A 17,629-nucleotide genomic window follows, 5' to 3' on the forward strand; every position below is an offset into this window, starting at 1 on the left:
TAATTAATATGCTCACTCGCCACCCTGTGGTCTGGGGTGTGAATTGCAACCTGTCAAAATGACAGATGGATTTCAGTTTTTTCCGTCACCGTTTTAAAAAACCGGTCAACGACGGAAAATATTCGGTTAACGCGACCCCTGCGTCATGTTCAACATATAAATGGCGATTTCTGGAGTTAATCTCTCATACAGATTCTACACTAAGAATAGCTTTAAAATGACACCCATTATGAAAAATTTGTCAATGAGCAGTTTGGCTTCAATTTGCTAACATGTGCACTCTGCAGGACAAGATGGCTGTCAGATTAGTCGAATTTTTTCTTTTATTTCAGGCAATAATTACAGGTGGTTTAAATACCTGATATGTTTCGGCGAACACTTCCGCCTTCATCAGAGAGTCACTGGTGTTGGTGTGACGCGTCTTTATCAGCTGATGGATGAAGGCGTGACTCACCTGTCAATTTGACAGGCGAGTCACGCCCTCTGCTGACCATTCACTCTTCCAGGATGCTGGTTCATGTAATAGAGAGTATGTACTCCCCATCGTCCCTGATTTGACTAATCTATAAGTGTAGACTAGGAGTGGGAACCTCTTGGTACCTCACGATACAATACGGTTTGCGATACAAATCTCACGATAACGATGATCTTATGATATGGCGATACAACGATTATCGATATGTTGGTTAGGAAATCATTCTAGGATACAACTAATAAACAAAAAAACAAGCTTCTGCTGTGAATTTGAATGAGTTTATCACTAGTAGACGTCCAATCCATTTGAACTGGGAGGGTGGCAGCGAATGAACATTCGTTCATTCGCTGCCACCCCTTCCACTTCAAACGGATTGAACGTCTGTGGCCGTCAGTGGCAGCCAATGCCAGGCAATGAGGTAATTTTGGGCCATTTAAGGTCATTTACCTGTTGGTTTTCAGTTACTTCCTGTTGCTTTTGGGGTGGCGTGGCTCAGTGGTAGAGTAGTTGTCCCCCAACCCAGAAGTTGTGGGTTCGATTCTTCGCCCTGATGAACTCGCCTAAGTATCCTTGAGCAAGATACTGAACCCCACGTTGCTCCTGGTGCTGTGTCACCAGTAGGTGAATGGCGAGATAGTGTAAAGCGCTTTGAGCGCCTTGAAAGGTGGAAAAGCGCTATATAACACCATTTTGGGATATTTCATGGGTGTCTTCCTGTTTATTGTGAGTTACATAACAGGAAGTGACCTGGGAATCACCCAAATGAATAGGCAGTGACTCAAACTCAACAGGAAATGACCTGGAAATGCCCTAAAATGAACAGCAAGTGCTCTGAAAATCGGACAGAATGACTGTAAATGCTGTGGTTTCGAATGAATGAACGTTCCCAGACTAAATGGATTGGGTGTCGAGCACCGTTTACATGGTGACTCTCCGAGAATACGGAAAATTTCAAATTTGCATTTGCATTTGCATCTCCATTCGAACAATGTTGCAATTCCACATGAAAACAATGTAGTATTCATGCCAGGCCCTAGGGGGCAGTGCAGATTTACAGGGTGACAGAGAATGATGCACTTTGACCTAGTGATGGCCAAATGAAGCCTCGTGAAGCATTGAAGCTTTGCAGCCAATTGGTTTGCACATGTAGCAAAGCTTCATGGTGCTTCATTTACTCTATGACGCCATCAAGTGGTGTAGAAGCCCAAGAGGTCAACATGGTTAAGAATTCAATGGCTATTTGCTTAAGACAAAGATATGAATGTGCTTGTGTTAGTAATTTAGTATGTGAACAAAATACAACAAGTGCTAAGGATAATTTGTTATTCATTTTCATTTAGAAATAATAGCTTTCCCACAGTGGCTGGCTTTAAACGGTTTCTTTTTTTGGACAATATTTCACCAGCTTCAGAAAATATATATTCATATATTCATATAACATAAAAACTATTATTATTATTATTTTTTTTTTTTTTTAAATCTGAAAAGAATAAACCAGGGATGATGTGAAAAACTAAATTGTGTTTGTTTATTTATTTATTTATTTAATTTTATTTTAGGCCAGATTGATCAGTTTTATAAAAAGGGATTTTGTGGTCAAAGAAGCAGACCCTTACGCTTTCTGTATTGAAGGTAAGGGAATTTTCTCCTCGCGTTTACTAGCTTCCGAAGTAGTATCAGAGGTGTGATTGCAGCTGTGTGATCAAGCAGAAAGCTGAGGCTATGGGTGTGAAGTTTTGACCCCAAACTCATTTCTTCTACTCTCTTGTGTTGAAAGCAACTGTTGCTGTTGTTTCTCTCATTTCTGGTCTTTATTTAAAGTATTTAAAGTCATTTTTTGATGACTGTGTGAACAGGTTTGTTGAGATTTAATTCTTTCTAAATCAAACTTGCTATTGTGTCAGTGGTTGCCTTTAGAAATTTTATTCCAGGTGATGTCAGCAGGTTTTTCAAACCCTTTCCTAGTGTTTAGCCTTGACCGCACACCGACCTTCGCTGTGAAGTTTCAGCTCGATGTTGACAGGGTGTCATATCGAAATTCTTTGGTAGAGTTTTACTGCACAAGGATGGTTTGGATTTTCCCATGTTTTCTTCTGTCGCTTCATCCAGGATGTTTCTATGGCTTTTTATTTCATAAAGGCTCCGCGTATGAGTCTGGCAGGGCAACGTGCCATTTGAGACGGTGCCGAGAGGCTCAGCACACCTTCTATGGATCTGCAGTAATTGCTCCATCGGGGCCTTGTCTCTGGCTTGAAGCCTGTCACCATCACTCAGACTCTCTTTCTATCCATTGCTCTTTGGCCTCCTTGTGTCCCACCCCAAACCCTAACATCACTTCGCGCACCCTCCCCCCCTCATTATGGTTGATCTCTACCTGCACGAGCTGCAGAGTTGCTTTTCACACTTCTAGACACTATAGGCTTTGTGTCCTTTCTGCTTTCTTTTCAGCAATTAGCACAGTCCCGTGCGAAAAGGCTGTCCTGGCTCTTAGGGGACGATCAACCTTTGCCGCTTCGTGCCCCCACCAGATTTTTCACCGCAGGCCTGTCCAATTCGCACTTCTCTCACCCTCCAGCCAGTCATGAGGGGAGCTTACTTTGAAGCATAATGGATGTAGCCAGTTGCAGTCGCTCGGAAAGCAAGGCACTATCATCGGACTTATCTGCTAGCCCGAGGAGCCAATGATGAATGGCTGGAAGCTGTATGTCTCCACTGATCAATACGCCTCTTGCTCCAAGATGAGCATATAACCCCATCACTTTCCAGCCTTCCCCCTCTTATAATCTTCCACTTTATTTTTGAACTTTTCCCTCCCAATCCATGGCCTCAATGGGCCCATTGATCTTTTATCCTCGACTTGTTTTGAATAAAGGCCAACTTGTGTTGCTCCAGCCATCCGTGACAACATGAAATTGTAGCAGCAGTGACAAAGCAAACACAAACATTTCTTTTAGTCTGATCGAATACCGATCATCAAAAGATAAGGCATTTACTCTGCTGTACCAAGGTTTCAATAGATTGGCTGATGAAAATAGGGATTACCATGATGTCCACTGACCATGAACACTGGGGTCCTTTTAGTTTTGTTCACATACAGGTAAAGGCTGTACAAGTGTTTGTGAATGGAGTAGCCATGCTTGTGATGTGACAATTAGCAATTGAAATTTGCGCATCCAACCATACTCCTTATACTGTTAACCCTTTATATGGCACTCATTTACACTGGTGGCCAAAAGTATTGGCACCCCTGGAATTATGTCATATAATGCTCAATTTCTCCCAGAAAATGATTGCAATTGCAAATGCTTTGGTAGCAATATCTTCATTTATTTTGCTTGCAATGAAAAAACACAAAAGATAATGGGGGGAAAAAAATTAAATCATTATCATTTTACACTAAACTCCAAAATAGGCCGGACTAAAGTATTGGCATTTGGCACCCTTTGAAAAATCATGTGATGCTTCTCTAATTTGTCCAATTAACAGCACCTGTTACTTACCTGTGGCACATAACAGGTGGTAGCAATAACTAAATCACACTTGCAGCCAGTTAAAATGGATTAAAGAAGACCAAAGAACTGTCTGAGGACTTGAGAAGCAAAACTTTGAGGATGCATGGGCAATATCAAGGCTACAAGTCCATCTCCAAAGACCTGAATGTTCCTGTGTCTACCGTGCGCAGTTTCATCAATAAGTGTAAAGCCCATGGCACTGTGGCTAACCTCCCTAGATGTGGACGGAAAAGAAAATTGACGAGAGTAAATATGTCGCGGGTCCGATCATGTCATTTTCAAAGTATCGGAATCGGCAAAAAATATCGGACATGCGGTTTCATAATATAGATATATTTTTTAATTAAATCGTTTTCTAATTATATTTAACTTTACAGACAAAATGTCTTGCATTCATCCAGAGTCTTTAGTTTTGGCTTAAAGTAGGGCTGTCAAATTAATCGCATTAACGGCAGTAATTAATGTGTTTTAATTTAATCACATCAAAATATTTAACGCATGCGCTGCACGACCCACTCACGTATTGTGGCGTTCAATCTATAATGGCGCCGTTTCACCTATATATAGAGCTAAAAGGCAGCGTAAGATGAGTAGAGTGAGTTTTGGCAGTCTTTGGAACCTAATTTTAATTGGCTAAAGCCTTACAATCCCCCTTTCAATAATTAGGACTATCGTGGGAAGCAATGTGGGGAAGAAAGATAGTAGTTGATCTTTTTCTTAACACCATGTGTTATTTTCTAACGCAGAGAAGATATATCAATTGGTGCCACTATGCACAGTAATGGGTGCACTTCCCATCATGCATTTGGGCAGAACCGTTAAATGGCTACAGTATCATTTACTGAAAGCTCAACAAATACACTAGATAGCAATATTTAGTCACAATATACAAAGTCACATTTATCCTTTGAGAATTACAAGTCTTTCTATCCTTGGATCCCTCTCACAGAAAGAATGTTAATAATGTAAATGCCATCTTGAGGATTTATTGTCATAATAAACAAATACAATACTTCTGTACTGTGTGTTGAATGTATATATTTGTCCGAGTTTTATTCATTTTTTTCTTAATGCATTGCCAAAATGTATATGATCGGGAAAAATTATCGGGAATAATTGGAATTGAATCGGGAGCAAAAAAAAGCAATCGGATCGGGAAATATCGGGATTGGCAGATACTCAAACTAAAACGATCGGGATCGGATCGGGAGCAAAAAAACATGATCGGAACAACCCTAGACGAGAGATTTCAACGAACGATTGCGCGGATGGTAGATAAAGAACCTCGACTAACATCCAAAAAAATTCAAGCTGTCCTGCAGTCAAAGGATACAACAGTGTCAACCCGTGCTATCCGTGGGCGTCTGAATGAAAAGGGACTCTATGGTAGGATACCCAGGAAGACCCCACTTCTGACCCAGAGACATAAAAAAGCCAGGCTGGAGTTTGCCAAAACTTACCTGAGAAAGCCAAAAACGTTTTGGAAGAATGTTCTCTGGTCAGATGAGAAGAAAGTAGAGCTTTTTGGGAAAAGGCATCAACATAGAGTTTAAAGGAAAAAAAAGCTAGGCCTTCAAAAAATAGAACACTGTCCCCACAGTCAAACATGGCGGAGGTTACTTGATGTTTTGGGTTTGCTTTGCTGCCTCTGGCAGTGGACTGCTTGACCGTGTGCATGGCATTATGAAGTCTGAAAACTACCAACAAATTTTGCAGCGTAATGTAGGGCCCAGTGTGAGAAAACTGGGTCTCCCTCAGAGGTCATGGGTCTTCCAGCAGGACAATGACCCAAAACACACTTCAAAAAACACTAAGATGCTTTGAGAGAAAGCACTGGAGACTTCTAAAGCGGCCAGCAATGAGTCCAGACCTGAATTCCATAGAACACCTGTGGCGAGATCTGAAAATGGAAGTTTGGAGAAGTCACCCTTCAAATCTCAGAGACCTGGAGCAGTTGGCCGAAGAAGAATGGTCTAAAATTCCAGCAGAGTATTGTAAGATACTCATTGATGGATACCGGAAGCGGTTGTTCGCAATTATTTTGTCTAAAGGTTGTGCTACCAAGTATGAGGCTGAGGGTGCCAATAATTTTGTCCGACTCATTTTTGGAGTTTTGTGTAGAATGATAATTATTTAAAAACAATTTTCATTCTCCTTTGTGTTTTTTGTTACATCTCGATTCTTGGCAGGAGCATATCGATAACCTTTTGGGATACAAAGTATCACGATATATCAGCATTTCGATATTTTGTCACACCCCTAGTAACAATGCAATGATGCTTCGCAGTGTGTAAACTTAGTAAATGTGGGTGTGGATTAGAGCTGAAACGAATACTCGAGTAACTCGAGTTTTAAAAACTGATCCGAGTAATTTTATTGACCTCGAGGAATCGTTTAATTTTGCCAGCTCTATGCGTCACGTTTTGCCTGGACTACTTTTCATGCGGGACAACGTGCTGACGTGATGTGTGTAGAGGAAGAAGCAATTAAAAAAAAAAAAAAACTTACTGCAGCCGACAGCCGTTACAAACTGGGGTGACGTTGCTAAAAACTACGCCCGCATGTTGCTAAGGAGGTACCATGTAGCGTCTAATGGGTGTCATAGATTAGGGTGACCTCTGTTGCCCGGACGAGTCCTACTTTCACGTAGTATCCTCGTCGTCCGGGCGGGTTTTATAAATTCATAAAAATGTCCGTTTTTTATGATTTTTCACGGGACCAATTTGAAGAGAATCCCTCCGGCCGCTGGGTGGCAGCAGTTGACATGGCTCCTACTAGAAGGGAGGGAAGGAGTAGTTCTTCTTGTTTTTGTTGGCAGTTTACCCCTATCATGAGGCGTTACTGCCATCTACTGGGTTGACAATTTGGCCACAACGCCTGCCCAGTTGTTAAGTTTTTAACGATAAATACGTAAATAATGGCAACTGTTGACTCCTGTCGGAGCTTTGACTGTAAAATCCCATTTGGTGTCGTATCATTGCGCTGCCGATGATTGTAAACTTTTCTAGCAAAGTTTGATTTTTGCCTAAGCTAGCTATCAGTATGGTAAACCATACTAGGCATTATGGGAAACGTAGTTTTGAACTGCTACGTTTGGAAACATGCTGGTTGAATAGTTTGTCAGTTTACTTCGGTTATTGTTTGTGTGCATTCGAGAACATTGAATGAGAATATCAATTGAAAGGGAATAACAATTTGTCAAGGACATTTGTCGTGATAGTAATTTATAAAAATGTTTAGTTGGCACATAACCTACTGTGTGTATGCGTATTGACTGGACTACAATCCATGGGTCTGCATTATATATTTATACATATATATATATATATATTAGTCATTATTATTTATTATTTTATTTTATTTTCAAACTGCATTTTCCCATCCAAAATGAGGGGGCACACTTTAAATATATTAAAGTGATATAGACATCTTTGAGTGAACTTCGAGTAAAATTCAAGTATCTTGAGGCCGGGCTGAGTTTCCTCTTTTTTGGAAATCAAAATATGGTCACCCTATCATAGATATCACATGTACGTAGAACTAAATGTGAAATGACCCACTCGGCGGCGTTAACAAAACAGCCGCCATCTTAAAGCAGTACACTTCTCAGCGCTCATAAATAAGATTAACGTTACTGTCATTTGCTCAGGGTGGTTACAGCAGGAACTTTTTATTTAGCGGAGGGCTAGGTTTCTATTCATTATGACCACTGTCGATACGTGGCCAACTCTTACATACAAGCTTTATTTAATCTGTGAAAACAGCGCTGTAGAGTGATTAGGGTGTAAAATAAAAACTTAATAATGCTTACTGTCAATTTTAGCTCAGTAGTCATTGCTGGAAAAAACACCAAGTAGCACTGGTGCCTAATGTTCTCCAATACAGCACAGCATTTATTTTGAACACAGCAAAAACTCAAAATCCTATCAGGACTTACAGTTTAGACTAACTTAAAACTAGAATTTATAGCTTGACACAAGTGGAAATTCAATTGAAACACGTTGGAAAAACACCTAACTTTTAAGTGATGTGTGTTATCAAGCATAAAGACATTTTTAGGTAAGAATTTTTATATAAAATCTAAAAGTTTTTTGAGTGAAAGCAATGAATTAGTCTTTTTTTTTTTTTTTTTTGGTCACATTTGAGATGCAATTGTTGGCTGTTTTCAACAATGTACATCGAATATAAAGACATTGATTGAGTGAAAATGGTTAAATATTAGATGAAATGTCTTGTTTTCTCATCTATATTTATAATTGCTCTTTACCTAAAAAAATGTTTTATCCGATTACTCGATTAATCGATTTTCAGTCAATTACTCGATTACTAAAATATTCGATAGCTGCAGCCCTAGACTGTGGATGAATGACAAAAATACATAGGAAAATGCCCAGTTTTTGTGGACGTGGACATACATTAGTTCATTGTTGTGGACATACTGTACACACTCTTGCTTTTCAGAGCACAATCATTTGTATTCCCTCTGCAGCATCTACTTACTCAATAAAGAAGCCTGTCATCAATCCTACATGTTGTTTATTTGATTGGTATTTCTTGCCTATTTGGGTTTTTTCAATGGTGTGCCGAGTGAAACATGCCCTCTGTTGCTTCTTTAGCTCTCCAGGCACATCTGAGCAGTCCACGATCACCTCTACTCCCACGCTTTTGATCTCCCACTCTGATGGCCCGTTGTCTCTGTCACAAAAAGCACATTCTCAGCTTGGTAATTGCATGTCACCACACCTGTTGGTGTTGGGGGTATTTGTGTGTCAGGGAGGCTGGATGGGGGAGTAGGGCGACCTCTGCTCTCAGTCGTGCAGCAGCACTCACTGCCATCAGCATTGGGTGTAAGCCCACCGGGAGTACCAGTGTGAACATGTTCTCTCAAAGTTGATTGGGTTTATCTGTAACCTTGAGCTTCACCTCCTCCTGTGAGTTTGCGTTTATGTGTGCGCGCGCCTACTATGTCTCCTCATTCTCTCGTCCCTTTCTCCTGCAGAAGCCCTTAATGAAGCCGGAGGTCAGCGGCAGCGTCCAGCTAATTGGACCGAGTTTTCCCGAAGCTCTGGCTGCTGGTGATTGAAGTGTCAAGTGAGGGTCGGCCCATCGTCGTCCTCTCCCCGAGTGAGTGCAAACCACGGAGCATCTATTTTCACTTACACAGCCCATGTTTTGTCATTGTTTATTCTCCCCGAGTACTCATACTCTCCTTCATTTGCGTCCGTATATTGTCTCAAAACTCTATATTCTACACTGACGCCTTCAGTCTCTTCTTTCAAGTCTTCTGTCTATTGCTTCTAGTAGTAACTGTATGTGTTTTCATGTGGGGATATCACAGCACAAAATATTGTATAGAAGTGTAGGATTATCTTGAAAGAGAAATGAGCGTTATATCAATGTTTCTTGATTTTCATTGTGCCGAGGTACATACTGTAAATATTAGGAGTTGGGAACCTCTTGGTACCTCACGATACGATACGATTTGCGATACAAAGTTCACGATAACGATGATCTGACGATATGGCGATGCCAAGATTATCGATACATTGGTCAGGAAATCATTCGAGGATATTCTACAAACAACTAATTCACAGAAAAATAAGCTTCTCGTATGAATTGGAATTAGTTTATTACTAGTAGACGTCCAATCCATTTGAACTGTGAGGGTGGCAGCGAATGAACGAATAGCGAATGAACATTCGCTGCCATCCCTCCCACTTCAAACGGATTGTACGTCTATTGCTGTCTGTGGCAGTCAATGCCAGGCAATTAGGTAATTTTTGGCCATTTAAGGTCTCACTGGAACAGCACCAAACAAAAGTTCCAGCATCATCACTCTGTCCAATGCAGATTCTTGACTCTTGACACCTTGTCCAATGCAGATTCTTGATTCTTGACAAGGTGATGATGCTGGAACTTTTCTTTGGTGCCGCTCCAGTGAGATTTACAAAGATGACTGCCTGAAGAAGACATCAAAATTCCCTCAGTCCTTGATGATATTGGGCAAATGATGTCAGGCAAAGACACTGGGGAGATGGCTGTGGTTGAATCCTCAATAAATGAACAAGTTTACATTGAAATTTTAGACAGCTTTCTTATCCCTTCAATTGAAAATATGTTTGTCATTTTCCAAGATGACAATGCATCATGCCACAGAGCTAAAACTGTTAAAGCATTCTTTGGAGAAAGACTCACCCAGTCAATGTCATGGCCTGCAAATAGCCATGATCTCAACCCTATTTAAAACGATATCTCGATTCTTGGCAGGAGCATATCGATAACCTTTTGGGATACATTGTATCACGGTGTATCACCATTTCGATATTTTGTCACACCCCTAGTATATATACAGTATATTTACAATAGAAAAATCACATTGCATACCGACAAAGATAAATTAAAAAAAAGGCTTACGATACGTTTTATTGATTTGGGTGGATACACTGCCGTCTAGTCTGCCTCATTTTACATGGCCAAATCCTGCTGCTCCCTGTTAAGACCAACATAAGCTAGGTTTTTGTTTGGGCGAATGTTTTTTTATGCATTCGTAATTTAGTTTAAAGGCATATTTAGCCAATTTTTGTGGGAATATATGTCTGAACCATTTGTAAAGCGCATTGTTAATTGTTAAAAGAAAAAAAAAAGTTAATCCCGTTTGAGGCTCAGCTCAGGTACTTAATTTTTTAATGTTCTTTATCCGATTACTCGATTATTTGAACTAACTAGTTTATCGATTAATCGACTACTACAATAATCGATAGCTGCAGCCCTAATTTTAAATGGATTAAAACTGATTGAAAACTGTATTTTTCTTCTCTCCTGAAAAGTGCACTAACTCATTGTCTCTATTGATGGCAATGGGCGAATCAGACGTTTTCTAAAAATGAACTTTTGTTACATTGAAAATGGTAGTTATGTCACTTACAAAACAAACAAAGATCGTCAACATTCCTCCTGTTCTCACGGCTTTGTTTTTTTCATAAATGAACTCATTGATTTTCATTGAAAATTCCGGTGTTGTTTTCGTCAACGATGACAATAACAAAAATATTTTGTCGACGAACAATTTTTTCATGAAATCACGATGATGTGCTGAAAACGTGTCTTGGGAGACTAAAACATAACGAGATGGATGCCAGTTGTCGTCTGACGACACGAAAACGAGACGAAAATTCGCCATAGTTTCCGTTATAAATTCACAATGTGTGATATTTTCTTATTGTATGTGTAGTTAGAAAGCATTTTGCAGCGTTTGGTCATGTCACTCATGTGACGTGCTGCGACACATAACGAATGAGTTGATAACTGTGGCTCTTCTTTCACATGAGTGAGTACAATTCAGTAAGCAAGCACAGTGGTGCCTTAAGATACGCTCGCTTGTAAAGACTCGCCGTAAGACAATAGCTGTCATTCAAATGATTTTCAACGATATTTGACAATTGAGATAAAAGTGCTACTCAGAGGCATTCTAATGGATTTTACTGGAGATGACATGAGGGGTCTGAGCATTTTGTGTCACTAACGCAAAATCAAATCAGAATATGATTACCCTGGAATGTCGTTGAGCCAGCATTTGTTTTGATGCTTCTGCGCATGCGGGCCAGTTTGCTCAGCGCGTGTCGGACGGCGAATTAGTGCACATGTGTAACATTTTTGTCCATTGAGCCCATTCAAGTATCAGGCATGCGCACTAATTCGCAGGCAGTCTGAGATGCGCTGAACAAACTGACCCTCATGGGCAGGAGCATTAAAACAAATGCTGGCTCAACGTCATTCTACGATGATTATATTTTGATTTCCAAAAAGAGGACACAAATAACAAACATAAATAATCACCGTTTGATCTTATATTCAAAGTTAATATGGATTGATAGCATGCACGCAAGCTAGGCGCTAACACTAATGCACAGCTGCATCGCTCCCGTAGCGCCCTGTCTCTCCCTCTCTTTGCTGACTTAATTGCTGCATGAATTCCGATTTGGGAGACTTGACAGTTCAGACCGCCGCCACATTCTGGAAAAATGTGGCCCAGATCGGATTTCATCCACATACGAAAGTGACCCAGATCGAATTTGAAATGGTCCAATTCTATGCGACTTGTCCTGTTCAGACCTTCAAACTTAATGCCTCACTCGAGTCAAAACACGAAGAAAATCAGATTCATGCATTAAGAACTACGGTCTGAACCTAGCCTAATTTTACTCATATCTCAAGGCACTGCTGTTTATAAACTTCTATAAAAACATTATCGTACAAGGGCCGAATTTTCAGAATGGTCAAGATTTCTTTGGCTGAAAAAATTCTGATATGTGGTAGGTAGCATTATGTGAACCACTGTATCGGGAAGGTGGGGGGCGGGGCAACATTTTACAGCATACTGAAATAACAATGATCTTATCTCAATGTACTCATACATTTATTTACTCAGTGTGTGCGTGTCATGACCTGTTCTATTGTGTGAACAGCTACAGGTGGATACTCAAGTCCAAGGGAAGAGCACTGCATTGCATTGCCTTTCAATATACAGTAACTTAAGTATTTCACTTGCAGCTGTGGATAACAAATTATACAATATTTTTTTGGGTAAATAATTATTTAGAGATTAATTAATTTAATTAATGAATTGATTAAAGTGAGGTTTGAGTTCCAGAGGAAATTTTGGTGATCTCCCTGCACATCAATTGACACTGTACTTGGGGATCAATGCATTACACCGATGTTTACACAACAGTGTTTTAATGGAAAAGAGCTGCAATTAATGGCTAACAGTCAATTAAGATACGTTTTCATTGCTTGTGGATATTTGTGTCTCTGGAGTGGCCGCCTGCCCACCCATCAAGTGTGAAATTACACAACATATTTTTAGGCTGCATACGTCAGAAAATGTGTTATAAAACAAGCTCTTCAGATTTGGGACTTGTTGTGATTTTCAAAGGGATTATTATAGCAGCTATCGCCCATGAACTACTGTGAAGCAAATCAAATTGCTCATATCTCAAATTAGTCTTTTCCATTAAAATGAACAGAAATGTCATTCATTCTCTCTCTCCTGCCAAAACGACCAACAAATGTTTCTTCTAAAAAGTTTTCAGAAAAATAGTTGTCTGCAGTGTTGTATTTTATGAAAACAGACACTCCATAATTGAATAGCATGTCATAAATAAAACATTTGCTTCATGCTTCAATTCACTGTACTTTGTGCTACACCTCTTGGTTTGTGAACCAGGGTCACCAGGGGGCAGTCTAATGCATAAATGGACTGCATCCCCAAACAAGCAAGCATGATCCAAGAGTAAGCTATTTTCAACACTGTTCATTATACTGTACTTGGGCTGAACGATATTGGAAAAAACTGGCATTGTGACTTTTTGAGGGTTTACGATGTATATTGTGATTAGGGATGTTCTCAATCGGGCCATTTTTCAGAGGATCGGAATCAGGCTTGTATTTAAAAACAGACAAACAAAAAAACTAACAAAAAAATATATATGTTTCATTTTTCAGGGACTAAAAAGTAACAAAATAATGGAGAAATACAGTGAGGAAAATAAGTATTTGAACACCCTGCGATTTTGCAAGTTCTGCCCCTTAGAAATGATGGGCGGGTTTGAAATTTTCATGGTAGGTGCTTGTCCACTGTGAGAGACAATCAAAAAAAAATCCAAAAATCACAGTGTATGATTTTTTTTTAGCAATGTATTTGTATTATAGTGCTGCAAATAAGAACACCTGAGAAAATCAATGTCAAGATTTGGTACAGTAGGCTTTGTTTACAATTACAGAGGTCAAAGGTTTCCTTAACTTTTCACCAGGTTTGCACAGACTGAAGCAGGGATTTTGCACTGCTCCACACAGATCTTCTCTAGATCAATCAGGTTTCTGGACTGTCACTGAGAAACACTGAGTTTGAGCTTCCTCCCAAGATTTTGTCATTGGGTTTAGGTCTGGAGACTGGCTAGGCCCCTCCAGAACCTTGATGTACTTTTTAAGAAGCCACTCCTTGGTTATACTGGCTGTCTGCTTCGGGCCATTGTCATGTTGAAAGACCCAATCACAACACATTTTCAATGCTCTAACTGAGGGAAGGTGGTTATTCCCTAAAATCTCACAATAATTGGCTCTGGTCAAAAACACCACCAAAGCATGATGCTACCACCTCCATTCCTCACACTATGGATGGTGTTCTTGGGATGGTACTCATTCTTCTTCTTCCTCCAAACACTATGAGTGGAATTTATACCAAAAAGTTCCATTTCGATCTCATATGAACACATGACTTTCTCCCATGACTCCTCAGGATCAACCAAATGGTCATTGGCAAACTTAAAACAGGCCTGGACATGTACTGGTTTAAGCAGGGGAACCTTGCGTGCCATGCATTATTTTAAACCATGAGGTATTTGTGTATTTGAGGTATTTGAGACCCTACGAGGTAGATCTTGCATGGAGCCCCAGTCCAAGGGAGATTGACAGTCACGTTTAGCTTCTTCCATTTTCTGATAATTGATCCAACTGTGGATCTTATATCACTAAGCTGCTTGGCAATTACCTTGTAGAGGTCTACAATTCAGTCTCTGGTGTTTTTGGACAGTTCTTTTGGGGTGCATGGGGTGGACGGGTGTTTATATGCAGCTAACCGCCTCAAATAGGTCAAAAAGTCTGTCAAAAAGTCTACCTCCAATCCACTTATTTAGGAGAATAAGTGGAGTGGAGGTGGACTTTTTAAAGGCAACTAACAGGTCTTTGAGGCTCACAGTTCTAGCTAAAAAACAGGTGTTCAAATACTTTTTTGCAGCAGTATAATACAAATAAATTATTTAAAAAAACATACACTGGGATTTCTGGATTTTTTTAAGATTGTCTCTCACAATGGACAAGCACCTACCAGGAAAATTTCAAACTCACCCATCATTTCTAAGTGGGAGAACTTGCAAAATTGCAGGGTGCTCAAATACTTATTTTCCTTACTGTACAATGGCATTGTCAGAAGAAACAAAAATATATACGTTTTATACACCGCAACACTCCCGTAATAAGCAGAAGTACTGTAAATAGTACAGTACTGGAACATGTTTGGAAGTTTTGCTCCCCAAAAAGTATTTTTTCAGTACCAGATCGGGACTCTATCAGCAGATTCTCAAAACCAGGTGACTTGGACTCTGGTGCAAAAATTTGGACAACCCTAACTGCAATATTGAAATTAGAAGAATTTTCACCAGATGACTCGAATAGCTCTGTTTGGGAAGACTTTGGTTTAACTTACCATGACCACATTGTATTCATAAAATACAGTTTAATCCTGGAAACAGTGTTTTTTCTGTGAATGATGAAGATTGCTGTATATAAAAGGAATCCAGGAGGCCATGTCTCTGCACACCTGCTGCTTTTATGAAGCAAAACAAAAGTTTGCGTGTTCAAAAAAACAAAACAAAAAATGCACGTCCTGCGATGGGACTATTGCGCGTACACACATCTGGATGGTGATGTTCAAACGATATATTGTGCAGGCCTATACTGTACTGGAAAAATTACAGATCCTAAAGTGAACTAACCAACTAAGCTGCAGTAATATATATATTTTTTAAATTTTCATAGACTACAATATACAGTATGCCTGTGAGTATTGTCGAGATCTATACTAGTTTTGGTCGACCGTCTATTGCGTTTTATAGAAAGATCAAGCAAACATTTTCAGCACACATAGTTATGTAGTGTGGTTAAATACATCAAAATACATTCTCTTTAGTGTCTAGGTTTAGTTTAAAATTCAACTGAGAGTGATAAGCAGCTCAAAACAAGCAATCTTGGTCTTTTCAGCTCTGTTGCCTATCCATATGTGCAGCTGTTTGTGTATAGACCATAAATGAGCATTCCAGGACACAGGTGGAGGTCCAGCCTCTGCGCATTGCCCTGGTCCCACCTAATTTGACTTGGCCCAATCATCCCTCGCTAACTCACAGTGGGATTTAGGCAATTACCATGGTCCCCCATCCATCAGGCAGACACACACACACACAAAAATATAAACAAAACGCATCTTCTTCTCTCGTTTTTTTTCTTTTCCCACTAGTCTCAGTCATGGTCGAGCTATATCACACTTTCTTGGTGTGTGGGGTGCCTCTAATTAGACCTTCCACACACATGAACACACACTCTCTCCCTAGTTATTAGGGCAGTTGCGTTTCCTATTGTTTAGTTGCCAGTAGGCAGTTGAGGTAGGAAGCTTCTGATGAGCTCTAGGGAGAGATGGACAGAGTATTGCAGAAGAGTGTGACATTTGCAGATACAGTCATCTTGTCCTCTGTGAACCGCAGTGGGATTGAAAGAGATGTAGAAGATATATAAAAGATATATTTGTTATTTTGCCCAGAAGTGGAATATTACCAAGGAATACAAGGGCAGCATGCACATTAATAAGAATAAATTGATGTAATTTCAAGATCCATCCATTTTCTTTTATTTTATTTATTTATTTTTTTATATCCGTCCTGTAAAGCTTTTTAGATGCTGCGAATAGGAATCTGAGTGTCTTTATGTTCTGAACAGTTTTAATTAGAGATGTCCCGATCACGTCATTTTCAAAGTATCGGAATCGGCAAAAAAATATCAGTCATGCCTTTTTTTAATATATATATTTTTTTATTAAATCGTTTTCTTATTGTATTTAATGTTACAGACATATTTTACACTCATCCACTGTCATTAATTTAGGCTTAACGTAGGGTTATCAAAATATCCCATGAACTGCGGCAATTAATTTATTGACAAATGTGTCACATTCAAAAATTTAACGCTATTAATATATACACTGCACAATCTTCTCACTAATTGTTGCGTTCAATATGTAAAGGCACCACTTTACCTTTATAGAGAGATAAAAGGCAGTGCAAATTGAGTAGAGTGGATTTTGGCAACCTTTGAAGCCTTTCTTCAATTGGCTAATACCTTGCAATCCCTCTTCCTATGATGAGAAGTATCATGGGAAGTAATGTGGGGAAGTAAGGTGGCAATAGATCTTTCTCTTAATGCCTGAAAATATTTCCCAAAGCAGAGAAGATATATCCATTGGTAGCACGACGCACAGTCATGGTTTTACTTCCCATAATGGTTTCACTTCCCATCATGCATTGGGGCATGCCTGCAGTATCATTTACTGAAAGCTCAACAAATACACTAGATGGCAATATTTAGTTACAATACACAAAGTCACAAGTCTTTCTATGCGTGGATCCCTCTCACAGAAAGAATGTTAATAATGTAAATGCCATCTTGAGGATTTATTGTCATAATAAACAAATACAGAACTTATGTACTGTATGTTGAATGTATATATTCGTCCGAGTTTTATTCATTTTTTTCTTAATGCATTGCCAAAATGTATATGATCGGTAAAAACTATCGGGAATGATTGGAATTGAATCGGGAGCAAAAAAAAAGCAATCGGATCGGGAAATATCGGGATCGGCAGATACTCAAACTAAAACGATCGGGATCGGATCGGGAGCAAAAAAACATGATCGGAACAACCCTAGTTTTAATGCATCACTTGGGAGTTTTATATACTCCCATTGTGGATGTTCATTATGTCTTATTACGTTCTCTGTCTCGCTTATCTTTGTGAGAGTGAAGCATAACCACGGTA

At 39.5% G+C, this 17,629-nt stretch overlaps 1 protein-coding gene across 2 annotated transcripts in view; it reads left to right on the plus strand.

Moving 5' to 3' along the window:
- Positions 1-17,629, plus strand: part of plxnb2b (plexin b2b) — a 467,166-nt gene that overhangs the window by 96,214 nt on the left and 353,323 nt on the right. For both annotated transcript variants that reach the window (XM_057836746.1, XM_057836745.1), the window contains one exon: positions 8,987-9,111. The gene's annotated coding sequence lies outside the window, so the exon portion shown is untranslated. The remainder of the gene's footprint in view (positions 1-8,986; positions 9,112-17,629) is intronic.

This window comes from Corythoichthys intestinalis, chromosome 5 (assembly GCF_030265065.1).
Source record: "Corythoichthys intestinalis isolate RoL2023-P3 chromosome 5, ASM3026506v1, whole genome shotgun sequence".
NCBI lineage: Eukaryota > Metazoa > Chordata > Actinopteri > Syngnathiformes > Syngnathidae > Corythoichthys > Corythoichthys intestinalis.